Source organism: Chiroxiphia lanceolata, chromosome 1 (genome assembly GCF_009829145.1).
Source record: "Chiroxiphia lanceolata isolate bChiLan1 chromosome 1, bChiLan1.pri, whole genome shotgun sequence".
NCBI lineage: Eukaryota > Metazoa > Chordata > Aves > Passeriformes > Pipridae > Chiroxiphia > Chiroxiphia lanceolata.
In genome coordinates, this window is record NC_045637.1 from 41899359 (window position 1) to 41922616 (window position 23258).

Genomic DNA, 23258 nt, shown 5'->3' on the forward strand with positions numbered 1-23258 from the left:
CCTGTTACTCTGTCCTTGTCTGCACTTTCCCATTTCTTCTTTTTGGTAAGACTGGCACTCATTTTGTTTTCCTGCCACCAACTCCCTCTGCCTCATAGAGATGAGCTGATTCTGGGATTTACCGTGTAGAAACCTCTTTCCCTTTGGTGGGGGTTAGTCTTGTGCTGCACAAAAAGCATACACATATGCCTGAAAAGTGCCTGAGGACTCTGTTTTCTGTAATAACTCATATAAGCTTTGTAAGAACCTCCATGACTAATTCCTGTCACAGCTGTGGTTCCCTCCAATACTGGAAGGAAAGGGCCAGTGGGAGTCTACACAGGGAACACCAAATTCCTACCTACACTCTCTGGATTACTATGGGCAAATGACATGGTGCTTACCACTAAGAAGCATTAAGTGTTCTCTAAACTCTATTATCACAGCAAAAGATCTTTGAAAGCAATAGTTTCAACCAGCATAAAATAACTTTGTATAAGCCTGCTGCTTTGAATGAAGTGTGATTAACTTTCATTAAGAAATATAAACATTAAAAAAAAGAAATAATATTGTCAAAATATCAGGGACTCAAGGACCCCAGCTTATCTCAGCTTTGAGCACTATTAATTCTGTTAGAACTGAATATATTTTAATGAAGCTCAATGTTTGGGCTTTTTTAGAGTTACGAAACGTAAGACTTTTGTAGCACAACTGGTTCTACACCTCAAGGTGTCATTACAGAATAGAAGTAAACAAAATCTCATTTTACAAGTTGACTGTATTTTTTAAAATAAAGTGGGATGTTGTGGTCATGATAATCTAAGGATATAACAGAACTTATTCAGGTAGGTAATATCTTTTATTTACCTACTGATGCAGCTTTCATTTATGTGATACCTTTATGAGGTCACAAATAATTGAGAGGAGGAAGTTGCATGTTACGAATATAAATTCTTGAGATTGAAGTAGAATATAAAGAGCAGTAGACTGGGAAATTTCATATTTCAAGTCCAGACTACTCTATAAAGGCCTTATAAAATAATATGTATTGTAGTGGCTCAAGGACGCAGCTGTTTACTCATATGAGTGAAAGCTTAATGCATTTTGTGCATAAAATTCCTACGGAGATAATGGAGGTAAAGGCATATAATTTTACTAATGTTTAAGCATTTCAAGCAAGTTATTCAGCAATTCTGATTGCAAGTGTTTTTCAGACAAGCTTGGAAGAATAGTCAGATTGTTTTACAGAAAGCATAAGTTGAAAATATTGACATATTTATCAGACATATATTTGATTTACTGTATTAAAAATATCTATACTGAAATTCAGTTCTCAGGAATTTGTTGATAATTAAGCCTCAAAAAAAATTAATATTAAATTTAAAGTTTCTCCATTTCACATGGTACCCTTCAGGCTGTGATTTTAGGAAAAGAGCATCCCATACAAACCTGTGTCAAATGGTACTTTCAAGATAATGAGATGCTTTTAAGGAAAGAAATCAGTTTTCTTTGACCACAAATGTGATCCAGTGTAGGTACTCTTTCCCCATTCTAGTAGGCAGTGTCTAAAAAAAATGAAAATCCTTGTAAAGAGAGTCAGATGTTATGTTTTCAAAGTCTGATGGCAGAAAATCTGGGCTGGTAGGCAGTAGTACTGCGTGGGGTGGGAAATAAACCAAAGCATATGATGCGACAGGTAAACATTGATAAGTCTAAATGGTAAATAGCTTTTTGTTTATTTGACTTGGGGGATTTCTTGCTCTGTGTATTAAAAAGATAAAAATTTCTATCAAAGGAAAATAACTGCTATCTATTTGCTGCAGGAGTATTTCTACTCCCAGGCTGTTGCACAGATGTGTAGAACTCCACTGTCTTGTCAGGAAGATCCCATCTCTTAAAGCAGCAAACTAAAAATGTGTGCATCAGGGATTTCAGGGTCTATTTTTTGCCTGCTTTTCTGATTTTACTGCCAATAGGCCTTGTTTTTTCACTCTTGTGCTGCAGAGACTAGTTATCAAATGAAATCAGCTTCATATCCTGAAGCCGTCCCTGCAAATACAAGGTCACACTTCAGGTGATATCTGCAAAGTACTTTGATTTATTGTTCTTGTACTTTTGTGTGATAATACTGAAGGCATGTGGAAATTATCTCTGATGTATATGCTTACTTGAGAAAATTGTTTTTAAACTCTGAAAAGTGATAGCTTATGACTGTCAATGCCCCACATGCAAATCTGTATAGTCTTCATATTTGATAAAAGGTCCAGTCTGCACAGTTATTGTGCAGAAAAGTACATGAAATGAAGTCAAGTCCACCCATGCAGATTTAGTACAGTCCATCACATAATGTTTTTCTTGATATAAATCACAAACTAAGAAAAAAAAATAAAGAAATAAAATACCTATCGAGTTGACAAAAATAGAAATCAGCCCTTTTAGCTCCTGTACTGACTCCTTTCATAAGCAGACATATTGTTCCTTCCACTTCCTCCACTTTCATCACCTCATCTCTGACTTCTACATTAAATAAGGATAAGTTTTGTGCAGCAGACAGTATGTGACACACAGTGTTAAAGAGGCCCCAACAATGTGACTTTTTAATATATAATATTATTTTGAAGAAATCATATCATTGAAATTAAGATTTAAAAAAAAAAAAATGCGGAGAGATTCCCTCACTCTACCCTCCATCAAAAATAAGACTTTTTCAGTCTGTTTCTCAGTACCTAGCAATTAGGAGGAAAATAATTAAAGTTTTAACTCTTCTCCTATCTCTTATCTTTCAGGAGGAAGAAGACTATTCAGGAAAATGCAGGTGATTCACACTTCATTATTACTTGTTTTAATCTGACAGAGAGAATGTGCATATGCAAAACAAATACATATAAATACAGATATATATATATATGTATTAATGTCTTTTCATTCTTCTGACCTCATATTTTCAGCTGTGTCCATTAGTAAAACTGGTTATTCCTGTATTGAAAAGATACTATTGCAAATATTCCTTTGAATTATGGAGAACTTTTAGATTCAGCCATTTCACACAAGCCTTTATGACAGCAGAAGTAGGTACCTATGGACAAAAAGAGACTGCTCATACCAAAATAAATCTTTCTTTGAGTCAGAAGTCATGTTCTGTCCAGGTCAGACCCCACATGAAATGAAAAGTCAAAAAGACAAAATTGCATTAGGAGAAAATAAATGATTTGGTTCATTCAATGAAAACTTAGAATAATAAATTACCAGAAACTGGAATCAATTTTCACGTGATCTACAAACAGTAGGATTGCTCTGACCTTCAGATGAGATTAATTTGCAACTAATAATTCACTGTGTTCTAAGTCTCATTGCATTTACTGCTTTCATGAATCTTCTGTACTTCTTTTTTCACTCTTCTCTGCTCAGTTGCTGCTATTTAAGTGCCCTGAGGAGAAAGAGTCTTGGGATGATGCCAGGTGGTCTGGGCTGATTCCAAGACAGAGGAGAGACTCTTCAACCATCCCTCTTCCTCACTCATTATGGTTTAAATAGGAAAGGAAGTATTAACAACAGAGGTGCTGGGGGTTTGTTTTGCTTTGGGTTTTTTGTTGGTGGGTTTTTTTTTTTGGTGGGTTGTGGTTTGTTTTGTTTTTAAGGATTCTGAAAGATTTTTAAAGAGATGTAAAAAAAACAAAAATAAATTTCTTGTTCCATCCCAGTCCATGCAAAACTGGCAACCTGCCAGTTCAGATGCAACTAAGACATCCAGAAACAAGAGGTCTTTTGAACAGTTACGTGCATTAGTGTTGATATATCTATTACAGAGATTTGAGAATTACAGATGGTGGTGGCTTGCAGAATAATATTATACATACTGAGGCAGTAAACTCTTTAATCTTCACTTTACAGGGTTTCTGCTAATGAAGGGACACTCTTCCCAAAGTGCTGCATTATAAGCTACTTCAGTTGGAGGCTGTTCCCAATGTGTCATTCATTCCATCTCTTTTTAGAGAACGGGTGCATTTTGGGGTTCGGCTTTTATATTGTATATCAGTGATTTTCTTCCTGTATGAAAAAACCAACCTATGACTTAAAAAAATAACATGAAACAAATTGGGAAGAAAAATGTAAAAATTAAGAGCTTTTGTTCATTTCATAGGAGTTTTTGAAGAAACTGATTGCCTGTATAAATCTTAAAATGTATATAGGACCTCCTGAACAAGGATCCTGTAAGAAAGAATCATGAATCATTACCAATAATAATAATGAATTTTAGGTGCTATGAATTCTTCTGTGAATTCAATATTATTTCAACATACTCAGAAACTAACTGTGTAAGCACCTGTAAACACCTGTGGTACCTTCTGCAAGCATCTCTGATAGTAATCTGACATGTTAATAGAAAACCAGGCATATGAATTATCTCTGCTTAAAATGACATACAGTAGGATAGGGTCCCATAGTCTTCAGTCTTCCACCTCTGCTACCTGTGCATTCATAAATGCTGATGGAAAGGGAGGCTCTTATGGACCTAGAGAGCAAACGATTTCCAGAACAGGGCATCTCTTCTCTGGATGGCAAGGCTCTCACAATGAAGAAGATGTTTGCCAGATCAACATATCAAATGCATGTAATTTTACTCCTTAATCATCAGATGCAATACAATAGCATTCCAGTATGTATATTTCAATAATTAGCTATAAGAAATTATTATTTAATAAATAGTTTTTAAATTATTTATACTCCTGTGGTAACTATCATTTATTGATACCCTGAAGTGGCTATGTCATCACTTGTTCCTTCTGGACAAGTGTGAGACTGACAGCTGGTGATTTTGCTTATCTCTCTCTTTCATCAGTGGGCTGGAACTAAGTTGTCCCACAGACCATGTTAAAACGTTGGTGTCAGTTCCTGATTCCTAGCAGTTCTCCCTACTGTGCTTTGTTGCATTGCATAGCCTGCCTGCCTGGCCAACCCATCCTGCTCCATGTCCCATCACTGCTTTGAGTAATGCAGTTCACTTTTGTACCAATATTTGATGTATTTGTTATGCTTTTTGGCATAAGATTTGCCATTGTGTCACTGGTAGTTCTGTGCTCATCTTCAGGAGCATTGCATGCCTTTTGGCACCTTGACATTTACACACTTTTATGTTAGCTTTTTACTCAGAACTATTTAGGAAAGGTTCATTTCAAGTGTCTATATCCTGCCAGAAGTTCATCCTTTTTTTTTTTTTCCCCTTTTAACTTGAAGTTTATAAAAGCAGAATATATTTGGGGTTTTTTTTCCTTTTTTTTTAACCTATTTTCAAGTGCTGTATCATCTTAACCCAATCTGCTCATTGGTTCTGCTTATCTCCTTCTGTAATGTGTTTCTTTGTAGTTCATCTTATCATCTTATTTTCATTGTAAGGAATAACACATGAGAAGACAGTATTTGTAGCTGGTAAGATGCAGGTTGTTTTGTAAAATTTATTGTTTCCAATATTCTATATTTCTATATTTTATAGTCTAGTTTTGAGGATAGGATCTTGTTCCTTTTTCAAACAATTCAGTGAAACTTTCACTATTTCAAATGAGCTTTAGACCTTCAGCACTATGAAACAGAGACCTCCTTTGTTCTAAAAACAAAAATGCTTATGGCCAGACAGTATTTTTAGTCCAGCATTTGCATTTATTTTAAATATTTATTTCAAGAAGAGACTTTATGAATTTAAGGAGAGATTCATAGGTAAAGATATGAAAATGAGATATTTTTGACATGATAAGGATATAAGCATTCCTGACAATGATCTCATTATAGAGGTAGTTTAAGAACACAAAATGTACTCGGCACTGGTGAGGCTACATCTTGTATCCTGTGTTTAGCTTTAGGCCCCTCACTACAAGAAAGATATTGAGGTGCTAGAGCATGTCTAGAGAAGAGCAACAGAACTCATGAAGAGTCTGGAGCACAAGTCCTGTCAGGAGTGGCTGAGGGAACATAGGGGTTTTAGCTTGCAGAAAAGAAGGTTCAGACCTTATTGGTCACTATAACTACCTGACAGGAGGTTGTAGTGAGGTGGGAGTCAGTCTCTTCTCCCAGGTAACAACAGACAGGACCAAAGGAAATGGCCTCAAGTTGCACCAGGGGAGGATTAGGATGTATATTATGGAAAAATTCTTCATGGAAAGGGTGGTCAATGTTGGAATGAACTGTCCAGGGTAGTGGTGAAATCACCATCCCTGGAAGTGTTCAAAAAACATGTAGATGTGACACTTGGGTACTTAAGTGATGAATACGTCAGTGCTGGTTTAACGGATGGACTTGGTCTTTTCCAGCCTTAACAATTCTATGATTCTGTCTGGACCTTGCTTGGAACTTGTCCAATACTCTGTTTTTTCAGTACTTTTATGAAAAGTTGAAAGTTGATCCAAATTAATTTCTAAATGAACTGCCAAATACACTAGAAGAAATTATAAAATGCACAAATGAAATACATTATTATAATTGAATTTTATTGCCTGAGGAATAGGGAGTGAAGAAAAACTGGAATGACCTTTTAGTTGATGGTGATTTATTGACTTTGACTTTTTTTTCTTATTTTTTTCTCCAGAAAATTAGTGTATTATTCTATAATCTCACCAATGCGATCACACTTGTTTTCTTTACAGAAGTGTTGCTATTGGCACTGAATAAGATAACCTGTAGTTTACTGTAAATCTTTTCCATATGTCTGAATGGAAGCCAAAATGAGGATATGCAAACACAGGGATTTAGCATATGTAATTATTTTTCGAAATAGCAATAGAAAACAGATCATGTCTGTGTCTGAGGGAATAGAAAATTTCCCATCTGCCAATTTTAAAAAGAATTTATGAATGTAGAGAGCAAGAAAAGTCATTTCCCCGTTGCCAGACATCTACTGTTCAGCAAATCCACGAAAAAGGTGCAGTTACTGATTGGTGTGTTTTATACATTCTTGCTGTTGTACTGCAAAACAGTAGTGGTTGCATAAGCAAATGAAGAGCTATTTCTCTCTCCTAACTAGTTTGTCTCTAAAAGAGAAAAGGACTGCGCAGAACAAAAGGGTACCTGCACTCTGAGAGATGCTGATGGGAATTGATTGCGATCATTCATAGTAGACCAGTAATTTTAAATTTTACCCAAGTAGTGGTAGAAATTTTAGAGGAATCTGAATTCCATTTGGGCACATAATGAAACCAGGTGGGTCATTTTCAGAGTCACAATCTCATGTTGGGTTACTATGTCTCTAGATGGTTTGTTTTCTCTTTGTGTTTTGAAAGCACTACCACTTCATATATATCCTTTGAACTAAAGTTTTTCACCCAGTGCTTGGCATTCTTACTTTTGCAATCTGCAGCTGTTAATAAGACCTACAAATGGCACAAGGGCAGGACCATCCATTTAAGAATGCAATTTCAATAATCCACCCATTCTTTCTTTCCCATTGCATAAAAAATGCTGTTTACCTAGGTGGTTATGGTCCCTGTAATCTCACTTAGAGGAAATTCAGATAACTTAGTCTAACAGCCTATCCAAAGTAGTTGTAGTAGACTGAATCTAAGTCTGGTGTTATGCAGAAATTCTTAATTTACCCTTTAAAACAACACAATAAAAATATGTCTTAAAAATCAACACTGAGCAGAAAATATTTTTGCATTGAAACCACAATAAGATTAATCACTTGTTCTACTGATTGTTTTCATGTAAAAGAGATTTAAAAATTCTATTTCTTATGTAACCTGTGAATTTTCAATTGGTGTCACTTATATACAATTATTGAAAGAATTTCATGAACTTGTAGTCTTCTCTGTGTTTTGGATTTCCTTTTCTATGTACAACCAACTGTCCAGCTGGTAGAACAAGCACATCTTTAATCTTTTTTCTTTTATAAGGATTCTTGTGTTATTCTGTGAGCCTAAACCATTTTTTCTTTACTGAATAGCCTTTGAATTTTTGCTTTGGTTTGGAAATACATTTCTTTTTAAATGTCTCTTTACCTGCAGCTGGGGAAAGTCTGATTTGCATCAGATTTGATTCAATACTTTGCTTGGACTACAGTTATTATGGTTAAATGTTCTCTGTCCCTCATTTGGTCTCTATGCTGAAATTGTTTTTACAGCATGATTATTATATATATCAAAGCAGTTCTTATTACACACAATTTTCAGGGATCAAACATTAGGCACAAAACTTCCCAAACTCCTTGATGAATTATTCCTACATTTAATAACTCTGTAAGTAGTTGTGTTGATATTGAGCAAAACCATCTCAGTTTTATTATGAATTCTGCCTATAGGGCTGAAATTTGACTGCCTTGTTTACAGAACAATGAGGCTGGGGACATGTCAGGGCATTCCTCTCCTTCTAAGAGTTCTCTTTTGTACTTTTTAATCACTTTCAATTACTAGAGCTCTGATTGAAGAAGCAAGCCAAATACTCACTTGTTTTGTTAGCAGTGGAAGGAAAATTGAAGCATCTCTCCTTAATAGCACATTAGATTGAGAAGCAAAACTGGAGGCAAAAGATACATTTATTTTCTGAGTCTTTAAAAACAGAACAAAACACAGAACACATACTGTCTTAGCCAGGGGCAGAGTAAGGTGAGAAGTTCATAGGCACAAAATGTTTTTACTAGAGAAGCAACCCAGATTTCTCTGAATCTTAGGCTGCCTTTGCTGCCAGTCGATGGACTTTGGGAAACACTTAGGAGTCACTGACTATATGTGGATGGACATAAAGGCTACAGAGCTGGTTATACCTTAATTTGGTCTGGTACCCATCTGTCTTGTTGCAGAAAAAGGGAAATTAGTCACAAATTCTCTTCCTACAGTCTGACTTGATTGGCAAGGGAAGAGGGCTCAGCAGCTCCCCAGAAGTGAGCTGCACTCACGAGTGTCCAAGGGTGATACAAACTCTCCCATCACATTATGCAAGGCAAGACATTTCTCCACGGAAATGCTCAGGCCCAGGGCAGTCTAAGCTGATGTTTAATCAACTAGTTTAACTCCAAACTCTTTAAACTGTAATTAACAGTGGAAGTTCCCAGATTCTCTTCCTTAATTTGAGGAGATCAGTGCAATTTCGGGTATTCTTGTTTTTGTGTTAACCTGTTCACTGATCCTAGGAATGAAATATTATTGCTGTCTTTTAGCTTTTTTGTCATCTCTACAGACCTTCATTTGGGTGTTAAAGCAGTGTCATGTGGTGTTTGAGTTCCCACTGTGTACTTTAAAGAAGGTAATTGGATATTTTTGGAAAGAAAATTAATGGATTAATGGAGCCTCTGATAAATTTTAGGAGCGATGTCATCAGCTTTCCAGGAAGAAACAAATAAACAACCACGTTCCCAAAAAACAGACCCCTAAATTGTGACTAAATGAGGGTGGAACTGTTATTAAAGTGTTTTATTTTGAGATGGTAGATATTTTTGCATAACCTGTCAACATGTGCTTGTTCTTAATTCTTGTGTTATTTTACTGTGAGGCAGAAACACAAAACTGAAGTTGATTTCAGTACTATAAATACAAGATAAACATGGATACCATCTTATGGAGTGTTAGTGAGAGAAATATATACATTTGAAGAGAAATCATATTTCCATATCTCTTTCAGTTCCCTTTTTATCTCTAGCCATTTTCTAATTTCTATAATTTCATGGGAAGAAGACGCTCCAAACCTATGAGTTAGGATATTTAGATTCCTGGTGTTTCTAGGTTTTTTTAGAAATATGGACCCATGGTTTAGAGTCCAGGGCTCAGGCTAAGCCCTGAGATGCATTAATGCTTCCAGTTTCCATCTTCTGTTCCATTCTGGTCTCTCAGGACTTGTACATCAACACCGAAGTGTCACTGGGTCCTTCCACGAATGTACAGAAGTTGATAAGAGGCATTCAGCACTTTACATCATTGAGCTGCTGTTTTCCTCTCTCCTGCCTTCCTGCCAATTCCCTTCTTCTATCTACTGTAACTTATGTTTTCATAATGAAGAAAAATTATTATCTCCAGAGTGGAGCAGGATAGAAAGGATAGGTTAAAGGTGGGCATATTTAACGAGTTTCAATAGTCAGTAAATTTAGGCATAAAGCTGACATTTTATATTTTAACAGCCATCAATTCAAACACATGCATAGCGTAAGAATTGCATATAGGCTGCAGACAAACATCAGTGTGTTACATAGCTTATTTACACATGCTCATTTCAGCTAATGTTGACCCTGTGGTTTTATTTGGGAAATCTGCATATTAATCCCCGATGCCACTGTTGAATGTTTCATGTCTGTTGTCGTAGTTTGAGACCCCTAAAATCCAATTCCTTAGTCCAAGCCCCCTTCCCACATCTCACCCCAGTGTGAGATGGGTTTTCCAGACACAAACCAAGACTCAATATGGGGGAAAGGGAATTATATTACAATCACTACACAAATAAATATTATAATACATTATATACACAATCTTAACTATCTCTCCTATGATAAATCAGTATTTACAATGGATCAATCTCTTCTCCCTCCAATAAAAGTCCAGAATGGATAAGGAAAGATCCTTTCCACTCTCAGGGCAGCAGCCTCTCTTCTTCCATGCAGCAGCTGTAACTGGATTGTTGTAGCTGGATCTCTTCGCAATACACACAAGGGAGGTCTCCTCTCCCCCTCTCAGCCCTTCGGCTCCAATCAAAGGTTTCTCTCTCTTCAGTGGACTGTGGTAAGTGGACAAAGGTTCGCCTCACCACGTCGTATCACGAAGTGCAGGGGGTCTTCGTGATGGTCCCTTTCCTCAGGGGATTCAAGCTCCCTTGAGTCAGAACGTTAGGGCAGCTTTTAGTTGAAAGTCTTCGCCTCAACCGTTCTATCAGAGCTCCTTTGCTCTGTCTCAAAACTGCCAGCCTGGTAGCAGCAGCAGGGGGGCCAAGGTCACCCCCTCCGCATTCCATCTGGCCATCCCGGTCCAGCTCCGGGACATCTTTGAGCTTCTCTCAAGTAGGAGTCCATCTCCTCCTCCAAGGAGGGGTTTTTGGGAGGTTTGGTTCAGTTCTCACCCCAAAACTCTGTCTCTGTAGAGCTTAGTTCTCTCCCTCTCTCTCTCTCTCTCCATCAGACATTTCTGTGTCTCTCAGCTGAGCTGCATGCCGCCGTTGCTGCAGGACCTGGCCCAGTTTAGCACTGTTCCAAGTTCTTGTAGCCCCCAACCAGGGGCTGGGTGGGGGCTAGCCCCCAGTGGGGCTCCTGGCCCTTCTCCCCTCGTGGTCTCAGAACATGACCACTTCGCTCCAACAACAACTACATCATCCTTCTTCTCCAGTCTGGTATGTTTAAATTTTGCATGAGTGCTGATTGGATCAACCCCAAGGGACACCACCCCCTTGGGGGTTACCATTTTTTAACTCCAGGGGGAAAAACCACTTTTTTTTCCCCCCACCACATCTGTGCTTGTGTTTTTCGTACTATAACAAACACAAGCAGAAATGAAAATTGAAAGACACAGTTATTTGTATACATATGATATATAAAAGTCAACATCTATATCAGTCACTTTATTTTTTTAAAAAAAAGAAGTTTAAAAAAATAATTACTGAATTAATTAGACAGAGCTGGTGCTAAAATGCAGCAACCTGTTTTGTCACAAGCATTTCTAATACTTTGTTGCTGCTGGATTAAAATATAAGAGCTCCTGGGGTTTTTTTACAGTGCCCCCAGAAGGTTTTGGTGTAAGTGTGGACTTCATAGTGTGCTATAAATTGTAATTTTTTCAGTTGTTCACTATTAATATTTTACGTTTCTACATGTCTGTATACTCCTGTACTTACAATTACTTTGCTGATGTTTGAAGGGGTAGAATAAACATGACTGCAGAAGAAAACGAGAACTTAATGTTTAGGATATTTGCAAAACAACTTTATCCCATATTCATCCTGCTTAAATCAGTAAAAATTTGTAATCAAAAGAAAAACATTAATGTGATGTTTTCTCAATATATTCTTGATTTGCCTTGACTGAGGAATATGCTTTTAATGTTGTACATTTTCTTTTTTCCCCACTAAGTCTTCTATTGCTATTGACAAGGACTGTGCCTGTAATTTTCTCTCTGCAATATTTGCTGAAGCATAGCCCAGATAACATCAAAATTATCAGTTGGATTTGAATATTCTAACATAATATAAAGTTCTATTTTAAGTGTTCTTGATGAGAAATCAGCTTAGATAGTCTTGTGCATTATAGTTACAAAGCCAGGATCCAAAATACTATTTTTGTCTTTTTCATAAATTTCCTAGTCCTTCTAATTGTTGATTTTTCTGAACACCACTGAAGATGGAGTTGGAAACAGATTTCTTTCAGCTAGCTTCTATAAAAAAAGCAAAATTCACATTGCTCTGTCCTCACTTGAGGATATTCAGACACAGTGCACATGGTTGCTGTTCTACTGCAACACTACTTTAATTTGGCCTGCAGTCATCTTGAAGTTAAGGCAAATCAGATCACAAGATTCAAGAGCACGGTAGAGTAGATTGTTAGTCTTTGTATATGCGCTATATGTATATATGTATTGAATTTATTTACATATATATATGGCTATAATAGTTGTGAAAGGCCTCTTTGCTGCTAAAAAGCTGTCTTTGCTGCCCATCAACTGGAGCACAGCAGCATCAGTTGTTTTGAGGAATAATCCCAGTGGTTTCTCTAGGAGGAAAATGCAGGGGCTGAATGCATAGCAAGAGTGCACTGACCTCCTAGTAGACTTTACTGCCAAATTTAGAGTAGGCCCACTGTGCTTCTACAGTATTGCAAAGCTGCAAAGCTGTGAGCAGCGGTTTCGCTCAGAGTCATTCTGTGGTTTAAAGGTTGACCTCCTACTTGATTTCTTGTGGGGCAGGTAGCTGGAAGGGACCTGGGCTGCACTGTCCCTCTCTCACAACAGGCAAAAGTATTAAAGGAGACAATTGAAGTTTTGTGATGGCTGTTAGATGGGAAAATACAAAGCACAGCTTAGTGAAAAAAAGGGCAAAAGAGGAAGTGAGGAGGGTGGGAGAGAGCCATGTACAATGGAATAAATGACTTCCTTCAGTGTGAAATGAAAAGAGGATACGAATGCTCTGAAATGATCAGCACACAAAGCACTGCCGAAGGAAAGTGGATTGCCTTGAAAAACTATTTTTCTATACAGATACTGCTAGACACCTCAAATTGATGTGGAAGATACAATCAAACAATTGTGAAAAAAAGAATTACCCAGGACTGCAGTTTTTTTTCTTAACAGTTATTTTGTAGGGAGAAGGAACAACAACAAAGTTGTCAGAGTTAATTCTTGACTGTGTTTCTTTCTTATTTTTGTAGTATGTTAGTACCATTCCTTTTGTCCCTGAAGGATATACTTTACATGAACAGATCACGTACGTTTACTCATTCTTATTGTTTGTCTCTTTGATCACACAGTCTGCAGAAATGGCTGAGCCATGGTAAAGACAGATGCTCTTCACATGTGTTGTTATGCCTTCAAATACCTTTGAATGCAACTGAAATCCTTGTTTAACAGAAATTATAATTCTTATTACAAGTGCTATTGCTTTTATATTTTTATTTTCAAGCAATTCTGTTCATTAGGTTAAGCGGCTGCCTTCAGCAATACAAGCTAAGTTATTAAGTTACTAGGAGGTAAATGCTATTACTTTTTGAGACCTGAGCTAAAACTTTTAATTTAAACAGATCCAGGACTATGTGGGTCAAAAATACCAGCTGCCTGAGATGGACCCACAAGTTACCAGCAGATAGATGTTAATGGCTGTCAATATTGGTATCTATAAATGCTTATAGGTGTTGATGCCTTCCAATGTCTTCAACATGCTACCTATTGATGCCAAGAGGTAGTGATTATGTCTTAATCCCAAACCACATAGTGAACATTGAATGAGAAATCAAGATGTTTATTTTACCAGCGCATCCAATGTTTGGAGGGTTTACCTCCTAGAAATTAATAATGAAACAATAATTTGGCACATGCTACTTTAGGTTAAGATCCTGTAAAAGTGAAATGGGTGCAGAAAGAGAGCTCTGAGTTTTCATTAGGGACTACATGAATGCACCTTGCAGAAACATGTGGGATGCATCCTACCTAGATAACGAGTGGAAACAGCTAGACTCTGCTTGTCTTGGTCTGTTGATCATAGCCTGGTGTTATAGAATCACAGGAGTAATGATCTGAATTCTGTTTCCCATTTCTGAGTGCAAACATCAGCATTGCAAACATACAAAGGTAGGCGAGCTGAATCCTACCCTTACAATCTTCCCAGCATATAAAGCAGGATCCACCCACAAGCCGTTTGGTTTGTCTCGGTGCCTTGCTAGGTGTTTGCTGGCTTTTGTACAACTGTTTAGTATGAGCAGCTAGAGGATGCAGAGGACTCAGCACATAGTCTGGGTTTATCAGTCAGCGTAGTGGTTCATGCAGCCAAATAAATGCTGTCAGACCTAGAACATGAGGCCATGTGTATATTGTCAGGGTATATTTCATGTGGGTTCAGCATCAGGAAGGCTGTGTTAAGGCACCTGAACTGCATTTCCAGGATATAAATTTAGGGTTATGATGACATAACTCAATGGTGAGTGCAAGATGCTCATGATTATAGAAGTGTCTTTGTCGGGGTTGACAGAGAACCTGTCAGCAGCCTGGCAATTAGTGATGAAGAATTTAAACAACTTTTAGGAAATATTTACTGTAATGGTGGACGGAACAAACATAATGCAGCCCAGACCAAAGGTCACCAATCAAAATGTGTATAGTGTCACCAATAGCATGTCACAGCATGCACAGTGTCTTCAGTGTCACCAATAAGAGTGTGTGCAGTGTCTTATGCTTGAGACTTTTGACCAATTGTGTTGTGACACGATAGTGTACAAAGAATATAAAAGAAACACTTGAGAGTAATAAACAGCTTCCTGATCACCTTGCACCTGGACTATGTCTGACTCTGATATCTGTGTCGCATTGGCCGTTCCGACATTATCAGCGACATATGGAGACGCCGACGTGATTACAGCGTTGAAGAAGGATTTATCTCCAACTCCGAGAAAGAGTTTGGAGGGATTCCTCTCCGAGAGAGAGGGGCTGCCGTGACTTCCCTCCTAGAGGGGGAAAGAGCAGAGGATTTTCTCTCCTAGAGAGAGATTGGACCTGTGGGGCGAGGCACAGGGGGAACGGAGCCCGGTGAAGCTTGAGAGCGGGTGAGTTCCCGCCAAACGGTCCGGACCTGAACTTTTTGAACCCTCATTAGGTAAGCTAACGGGGGTGCCACCGGGGACTATATTTTAACGACGGGTCAGCATATAACGAAGGAGGAAAGTGTAGTTCTATCTACGTGGAAATCCCTCCTTAATTGAAAGAATGTCAAGGTTTCTGAATTTAATTTACAACATGTGCTGTTATAGTACTGAAAATAAGGCTTTGAAGCTACTACGTTAAGTTGCATTTCGTGTGTTTGCCTAACACTTGCTCCGTGAGACTCTGAAAGATTTAGAAGCGTACGGGAGGCAACAATCTATGCAATAATTCGTATAAGAACTAAAACTCTGAAACGCAGTTGCCCAGAAAGATAAGCAGGTTGCCGATGTAACAAATTGTCCTTGAACTACACCTCCAAGCAAAAAAATGCAGAAAAATTTAATAATTCACTCCCAGAGACAGAAAAGAAGTAAGGACCCCCCCTCTCCATTGCCACCGCTGCAGAAAAAGCAGTTTTTCCACCAGATAACTCCACTGAGAAAACAACTAAGAAAAGAAATTCAAGTCAAGATATATAAGCAAATGGAGAGGGACAGAGATAAATTAGAACAGTGGGGGCTGGGCAGAAAACAAGACAGCAAGGCCCATCCCTGTATAAGCCTTTGAACTTCTTTGCAGCCTGAGTTACTTATTTTTTTGTTCATGTACTAATTGGTTGTTTCAGTCTCACAATATGTGTAAGATAAAACACAGAAAAATATGCAACAAATCAAGTTTGGTGTCATGGAAGCCTGAAGACGACGATCCCTACCAATGGCGGGGGAGAAAAGGGGGGCAAAAACTGCCTTCTGATATTTCTGTTATTTCTTGTGTTAACTGTAGTGTCTGTTGAATGTTTTTGTGAGCTCACAATATTATTGTCACTGTGTGTGTGTATGTGAAGAAACAAAGTTCTTTGCCAGGACAAAAAGGAAAAAAGAAAAGTAAAAAACCCTCCCTTGAAAAGGTTCAGCCTTGCCAGGGAGAAAAAACAGTATGTATTTCTCACGATAGAGACGGTCTGTTGCTTGGTAACTAAGCAGGAGTGAAACTCTCCTACTTTGTAAAAATTGCAACTTTGTAACCTTCTGATTGGAGAAAGAAATTGTCTTACAATTTCATAACATAGTCTTACTAACTGTTTTCTGAAGTTGTTCATTAAAATAACCAAAATTGTTTTAAAATACATACATAAATGTAATGGAGAAATGGACTTTTTAAAGTAACTGCTGACAACTGCCTGTGATAAGAAAATTCCAAGACGTGGGGGGGGAGAGATTCTCCAGCAGAGCTGTTAAGCACAGCTGCTCTATCTTCCCTCTCCCCCCCCTGCTTAAACAGCTCTGTAAACATTATTTTGTTGCTTCTGTATTTTACAGATAGGTTTTTTGAGATTGTTGAGGAAGCTTTAAGGTAGACTTATTTGGTGGAATACCTAGCTCAAAAATATCTTATTTGACAGGGACAGGTTTTGCCAGAGAAAAAAGGGAAAAATAAATAAACTGTTTATAGCTGGAAGTTTCCACCTTTGTGGAAAGAGAGATAAAATCTAAAGATATAACGCAGGAAACTGCCTAACAACAGACAGCGTTTCAAGTTTAATCTACATCTGTCCTAGTCTCTGTGCTAAGCAGCAGAGGTGTGTCCCTGTTATCAGGTGACAAACCAGAACTGTTGCTGCTTTGCAGGTGTGCATTCTGGATCCCCTGGTATACTCTTATGAGCAAAACCCTAGTTTAAAGCAGCCTGAGTGAGTTTTATTGTGGCTTTATGTAAGTTGCTAAAGTTGAAAGCTACCTTACAAGTGTTAACTTCTTAAATACATTGATGTAAGTTAAACTGTTACACCTATTTTGTTTAAATAAGATGTTTAAAGTTTTCATGCATATCCCAGAAAAATGTATAAATATTAGCAAAAATTCAGAATTAGCTGCTTATAAATTCTAGCTGATCATATTGTTTCAGAGGCTGGGTGAGACTCCTTAAGTTGTAAAAGGACGTGACTGTTCTCCAGTTTCATTTTTTACATTCGGAGAGGCAGGAATCTACCCTATGAATTTGTGAATCCTGTTCAAATCCCAAGCTATGTGTGGCTTGAAAAAAGAAAAGATGCAAAACTATATTTAATCCAATTATGCAACTAAGACCCTTATCAAAATCAGTAATCCCATCCTCTGAAAGATTTCCATATGCTGAGATTTTGAACAGCCAATTGTTTCTTCATAATGAAAGCTGCTATTTGCTTTTATTGAAGTGACAGTGACCTTCCTGAAATTCAGTGTGTTTTACTTTACAATAGGAGAGAATTTTTCTGCAGTACAACATGATAAAATGCTGCTCAAAATGATAAAAGCAAAGTAAAAGGAAATACAGAAGTTAGAGACCTAAAAAGATGAGTTAAAATTAAATGTGATTGTTCTAACCAATGTTATTTGAGAAGCAGGATTGAAGAATGCTCCAGGAAAATTCCAAGAACCAAGCCATGGAACCTATCTCCAACGGAGAGAATTACACTGCAAAGAATCATCACTAGGCCTTCAGCTTCAAAGAAAAACTGCAAAATTACCCACAATACCCACTTGAAACTGACTGAACTATTAATAACAAATTTGTGAGTTTTCTATTAAGGTGAAGAACAACTACAAGAAGCAGATGAACAAGAGCCGAGAGTTAATTACGTCCCAGACATCGGAGACAACTTGGACTGACTTCTCTCAGAAGACACTGAATTTCAAGCTGTATTAGCAGACTGTAATAGTGATTTATCTATTCATTTTTCTAAGTACTGACTATAGACAGAAATCATGTGTTGCTGCCAATCACACATTACTCACATAACTCAGACATTGGTTTAACTTCTCCACAATTTAGGAAGTTTTGAAAAACTGTAAGGACAAGTAATGTTGTAATTTGCTGGTTTTTCAGAGCTAAAACAATTCTTGCAAGTTAGAGTGCATGTCACGCTGCAGACATCCAGCATAAATCTCTAAAAGTTACATTGTACTCAGTGTGAGAGGACATGAACCTCTTTAACAGAATTATTTGCAATGTACTGCCTGAATTCTAATACCTGTTTTGTTTTCCTTTAGTGACTACTGCTGAGAAGCTTCTCTTAGTATACCTAATGTAAATGTTCAGAAATTCTCTTTCAGTATTAACACTGTTGAGTAGATGATCCCATGATAAAGTATTGTACAGGTTAATTTAATCCATATTTCATACAATATTCCTTCAGTTCAATCAAGATGCGAATTATGAGTACCTAAATTCAAGAAGTGAAATACCATTTGTATTAATTTACAGCTCTTACAGCATGTTGCTAAAGGATGAACAAAAATATAGAATTAGATGATGTGCTAATAGAATAACATAACCCTGAATTTTACCCATCAACTGAACATTTTAAAATATAAAAAAGGGGGGAAAGAGACTATGCAGGCACATAAACAGATGCTAAATCAGAATAGATCTCATTTAAATTTGTTAGGCCTTATATTCCTTGTATGTATTCCTTTTCAAGCCAGGTACAGTTGTTAGACATGAATGCCAAAGATGACAAACTGAGAAGTACTCAGCCAATAACTACTTAAAATGTAAACTGTGTAATTAAAATGTAAAAGTATAATAGAAATTCCAGCTATGTGTGAGTGAAGAGTGACTGAGGTGGCCACCAATGAATGACTGAAGAGAGATTGTGTGAGAGAGAGAGACTGTGTAGATATATATGTGTGACAATATCTGTGTGTGCAAACTTAACAATCCTTTTGTATTGGAGTGTTGAGACTTTGGGGTAATGTATTACACGGATCTCTCGGACTGTAGTGAATCCTTGTTTTGAATAGTGGATGAGCTCTCTGGATTCTTTCTTGGTGAGATGTTGCTGTGTTTCTTTTTAGCTTTGGATCAGCGGTTGCCAATGCTGATGCCTTGCTTGATCAGCCTGTTGCAAAGGGCCCTGCAACAGATTGTCAAAGCCATCTTTGCGGCATAAAATAAAAAAAAAGAGGGGGAATTGTCGGGGTTGACAGAGAACCTGTCAGCAGCCTGGCAATTAGTGATGAAGAATTTAAACAACTTTTAGGAAATATTTACTGTAATGGTGGACGGAACAAACATAATGCAGCCCAGACCAAAGGTCACCAATCAAAATGTGCATAGTGTCACCAATAGCATGTCACAGCATGCACAGTGTCTTCAGTGTCACCAATAAGAGTGTGTGCAGTGTCTTATGCTTGAGACTTTTGACCAATTGTGTTGTGACACGATAGTGTACAAAGAATATAAAAGAAACACTTGAGAGTAATAAACAGCTTCCTGATCACCTTGCACCTGGACTATGTCTGACTCTGATATCTGTGTCGCATTGGCCGTTCCGACATTATCAGCGACATGTCTTAAAAAAGGAGAGAACATTTTATGAAAAAAAAGAGATCAATATATGTTTTTTGTGAAGTTACAGCACATGTCATAATAAGAAATGTCTTCTGACTGTAACATGTTCCAGAAGTGTTCAAATACGGAACCCATCTAGTGCAGCTTTCTTTAACTGAAAAGGTACATGGAATAAGGTGGTCAAAACCAGTTTGGTTGCGTAGCTACACCAGCCCTATATCTGATTTTTCAGGAAAGAAAGCTATTTAATTTGTTATTTTCCCAAATAAAGCGATAATTATTTCCCTTGGCTATTTTGCATTCCCATGGATTTGTCAATTTGTGACCAAGTAGGGAATCTAAATTGAAAATACCCATTTCTATTTGATAACTCAAGAATGAAGAATGATAAGGACAATCTGCAGGAGATTGTTATGTGTATGCAAATACCTTGCTTGAATATCTGATTCAAGTATTGTCCTCAGTTACAATGGTATCAGTTCTGGAGAGCATTTTAACCTTAGAAAAAAAGTAATATGCCCCCACTACAAAATATTATTACTTTCGTTTGCCACACAGGAAGTGCACAATGTTTTCAGTAGCAGGTCAATAATTTTAAAATGAAATGTTTATCACTCAAATCCAACTTATTCCTCCCCAAATCAATTTTACCAGCTGACATGAATCATGTTGTTATTATTGCAGCCTGTAAAATAAAACAAAAAAACCAATATTTAATTTAAAATAAAACTACAAAGTTAATAATACAAAATTAATAATATAGTCTATTAATACAGAATAGAGTCCAGGAGCAATAATAATAATTTTAATAAGAAATTTATCTGTCTTACCAATTAACATAATTTATGCTTTTTAAACCACTGGAAATTTTAGAAAGAGGCATTAACTAAGTGGTTTTTTTTTTTATTTATTTCCTCCTAATCAAACCATTACACTGCAATAATAACATGTTTCTCTTCAGAAAAAAAAAAAGGTACTTTCAGAGCTATGTAATAATTGGGCTAGTCTCAACATTACAGAAAGCATATTTCCTGAAGCTAGCATTTTAATAATTGATCTATAACCACCTAGGGGACAAGAACAGATTTTTTCAACTACTGATAGAGTTCAGCTAACATCTTGCTTGTGACATTATTATCAGTCCTTCTGTTTGAGGCAGAAGTATTGGATGATGCCTTAATTTCATACACTATCTTTCACACACTTCCATTGGAGGTTCTTACAAGCAGTCAGTGGAAATAAAATCTAAATGAAGGAACTGATTGATGGCTAATCACAACGTTGGAAAACTTAATGTGTCTGGTAGCTCTCAGTGATCAGCTGTTAAGCTGGAAGGACAGCATAAGTGAAGTTTGTTTTCAGTTCAGTCCTTAGTCAAAGTCCAAGTGTAAGTCAGAAACCAGTAGTAAAAGTTGTTTTTAAGCAAAGGTATTTATAGATGAAATTGCTGTGGGAAAATAAAAAGTGGATTATGAATGTAGTTTACTGGAATACTCATTTAACTGCTTTACCATCACGTCATTGAGAAAGTAAAAGATTTACCAACCATATCCAGACACTATTCAGCAATGCAGACTCATTTTATCTCACTTCAGCTTCACTGTGGTTTGAATTTGTTCTGGTTACATCAGCACTGCTTGAGCCTGATAATATACAAAACATACCTGTTTAATGCAGATCAAATTTTGTCCTTTTCAGCTCAGTACAGCAGAGAACATGCAAATCTTCTGTTATATAGTGTTTGAAAAATGAACTAATTCAGACAGAGGTAGAGTGTAGCATAAAGACACACGACTGTTCCTGTAACTCATAAAGCTATTTCAATTTCTGCATATCTGCAGTACACCTTGGATAGCAGAATGGTAACCTGTTTTCTGTTATATATTTTCCTGTCATAGCATTGTCTAGACAGAAAGCTTATGGTTAATTTTTTTATTCTCAAGGCTCTGAGGAAAACATAAAGCAAACCTGCACACCAACCAACCACAAGAGATAGTGCTATCAATTAAAAAAACCCCAACATTAATGCTGTCACCTTCTCCCTGTGTAATCTTGTTGACTTGATGCATTTCATCTTTACCAGAAAGGTTAGAAATTGACTTTATTCATCCAAGTGTTTATCATTGCACTGAAGTTTTGTGTTCAGACTTAGCTATTTTTTATTAGATTTTTAATTCTTACAGCTGTCACTATATTTTTTACAACTTCCAACAAATAACTTGAAACCATGTGCTTTATTTTTTTAATGCTTTAATATCTGCCTTTGTGTTTGTTATAGTATTCATCTAAACAATTAGAACCTTCAAGATCCATGACAATTAAGCTGTTTTCAGGCTGTTAAGGGTTTGGATGGATCAATATTTAATCCAGATTTGTCTCCAAGCTATATGGTAATCATCTATTTTATACTCAATATGTATCATAAAGATGGTTGTCTTAATAAAATCTGTACTTGTTCTCATAAATACAAATTTTACAGAATGAAGACATTGCTTAAACTCCTATTAAAATTAAAGGAATATTAAATGAGGTGGGCTGATAGTGACTTTTTATAGATTTTGATAACACCTATAAACACATGGCAAAGATCTCAGTTAAAAGTCCATAAAGATTTTCGTAAGATATTAGCCCTTATATTTTCTTTCTCTTTTATTTTTTTTTCTAATTTAGTCTTTTTCTCCATCTCTACCTTCCTTACCTACTTGGAAAGGTTTAAGTTATACAATATTACTGGGTTGTCATCCCTGTTTTTATATCAGTCTGTTTTTATATGCTTCCTTCTTCGTAATGTTGTTCAAATTCAATTGTTTGGGCTGGCTGAGAGGTGTTTATGCTTTTCAAGCATCCACAGTCTTAAAGCTGGTCTCAGTTCCTATTATAAGCAACCTTTCTAATTTCTCCTTGTGAATTGAGGAGTGCCAGGAACAATCATTGCTTTTTTTCCTGATGCTATATGAGGAAAAAAAAATTAGAGATCTTCTATAGTTTCAGAGCACACAGAAATCCCCAGGTGCTCATGCATATATTTCCACATACTCATAAAGAGGGCCTACATGATAGCACGACAATATTGATGTGTGTGTGAGGAAACTGGCTTATTTACTAGGGGAACAACAGAGCAGATTTTGCAAGGTGCTCAGGTGTGAGCCAGGCCACAGCACATTCAATTAAAAGCAGGACTGCTTGGCATATTGTTTAGGAAATCACTCTTCCCTTGCAGGAGCTGGGACAGTTACTTAAAGCTTGTAGGAATATGGACTGGAACTTTTTGTCCTACTGGAGCTGTTCCTGAGGCAGATCTGCTCACTGGTTGACTGAACAGGTCAGTAGTTGACTGAACAGTACTTTAGAACTGGATGTACCCTCTTGGGTGTGCTAGGGTGTTGCTTTATCATTCTGTGGCTGAAGATCATCGCAGCTGCTCTACAGCAGTTAAAACACAGGTTTTCAGTCATGGTTTTTTCATGTCAGGATACAGATATTCAGGTCAGGATATGTCAGTGTTATAATGGAGAGTGTGGAACCACCCATTTCTACAGGTGGACACCAGAGCGTGTACTTAAAGCTGGTGTGTGGATAACATGAGAATCCAAACTGTCACTAAAAGGCAAGCTGCCAACCTAAGAAATAGTACCTCTAATGGGTACACAG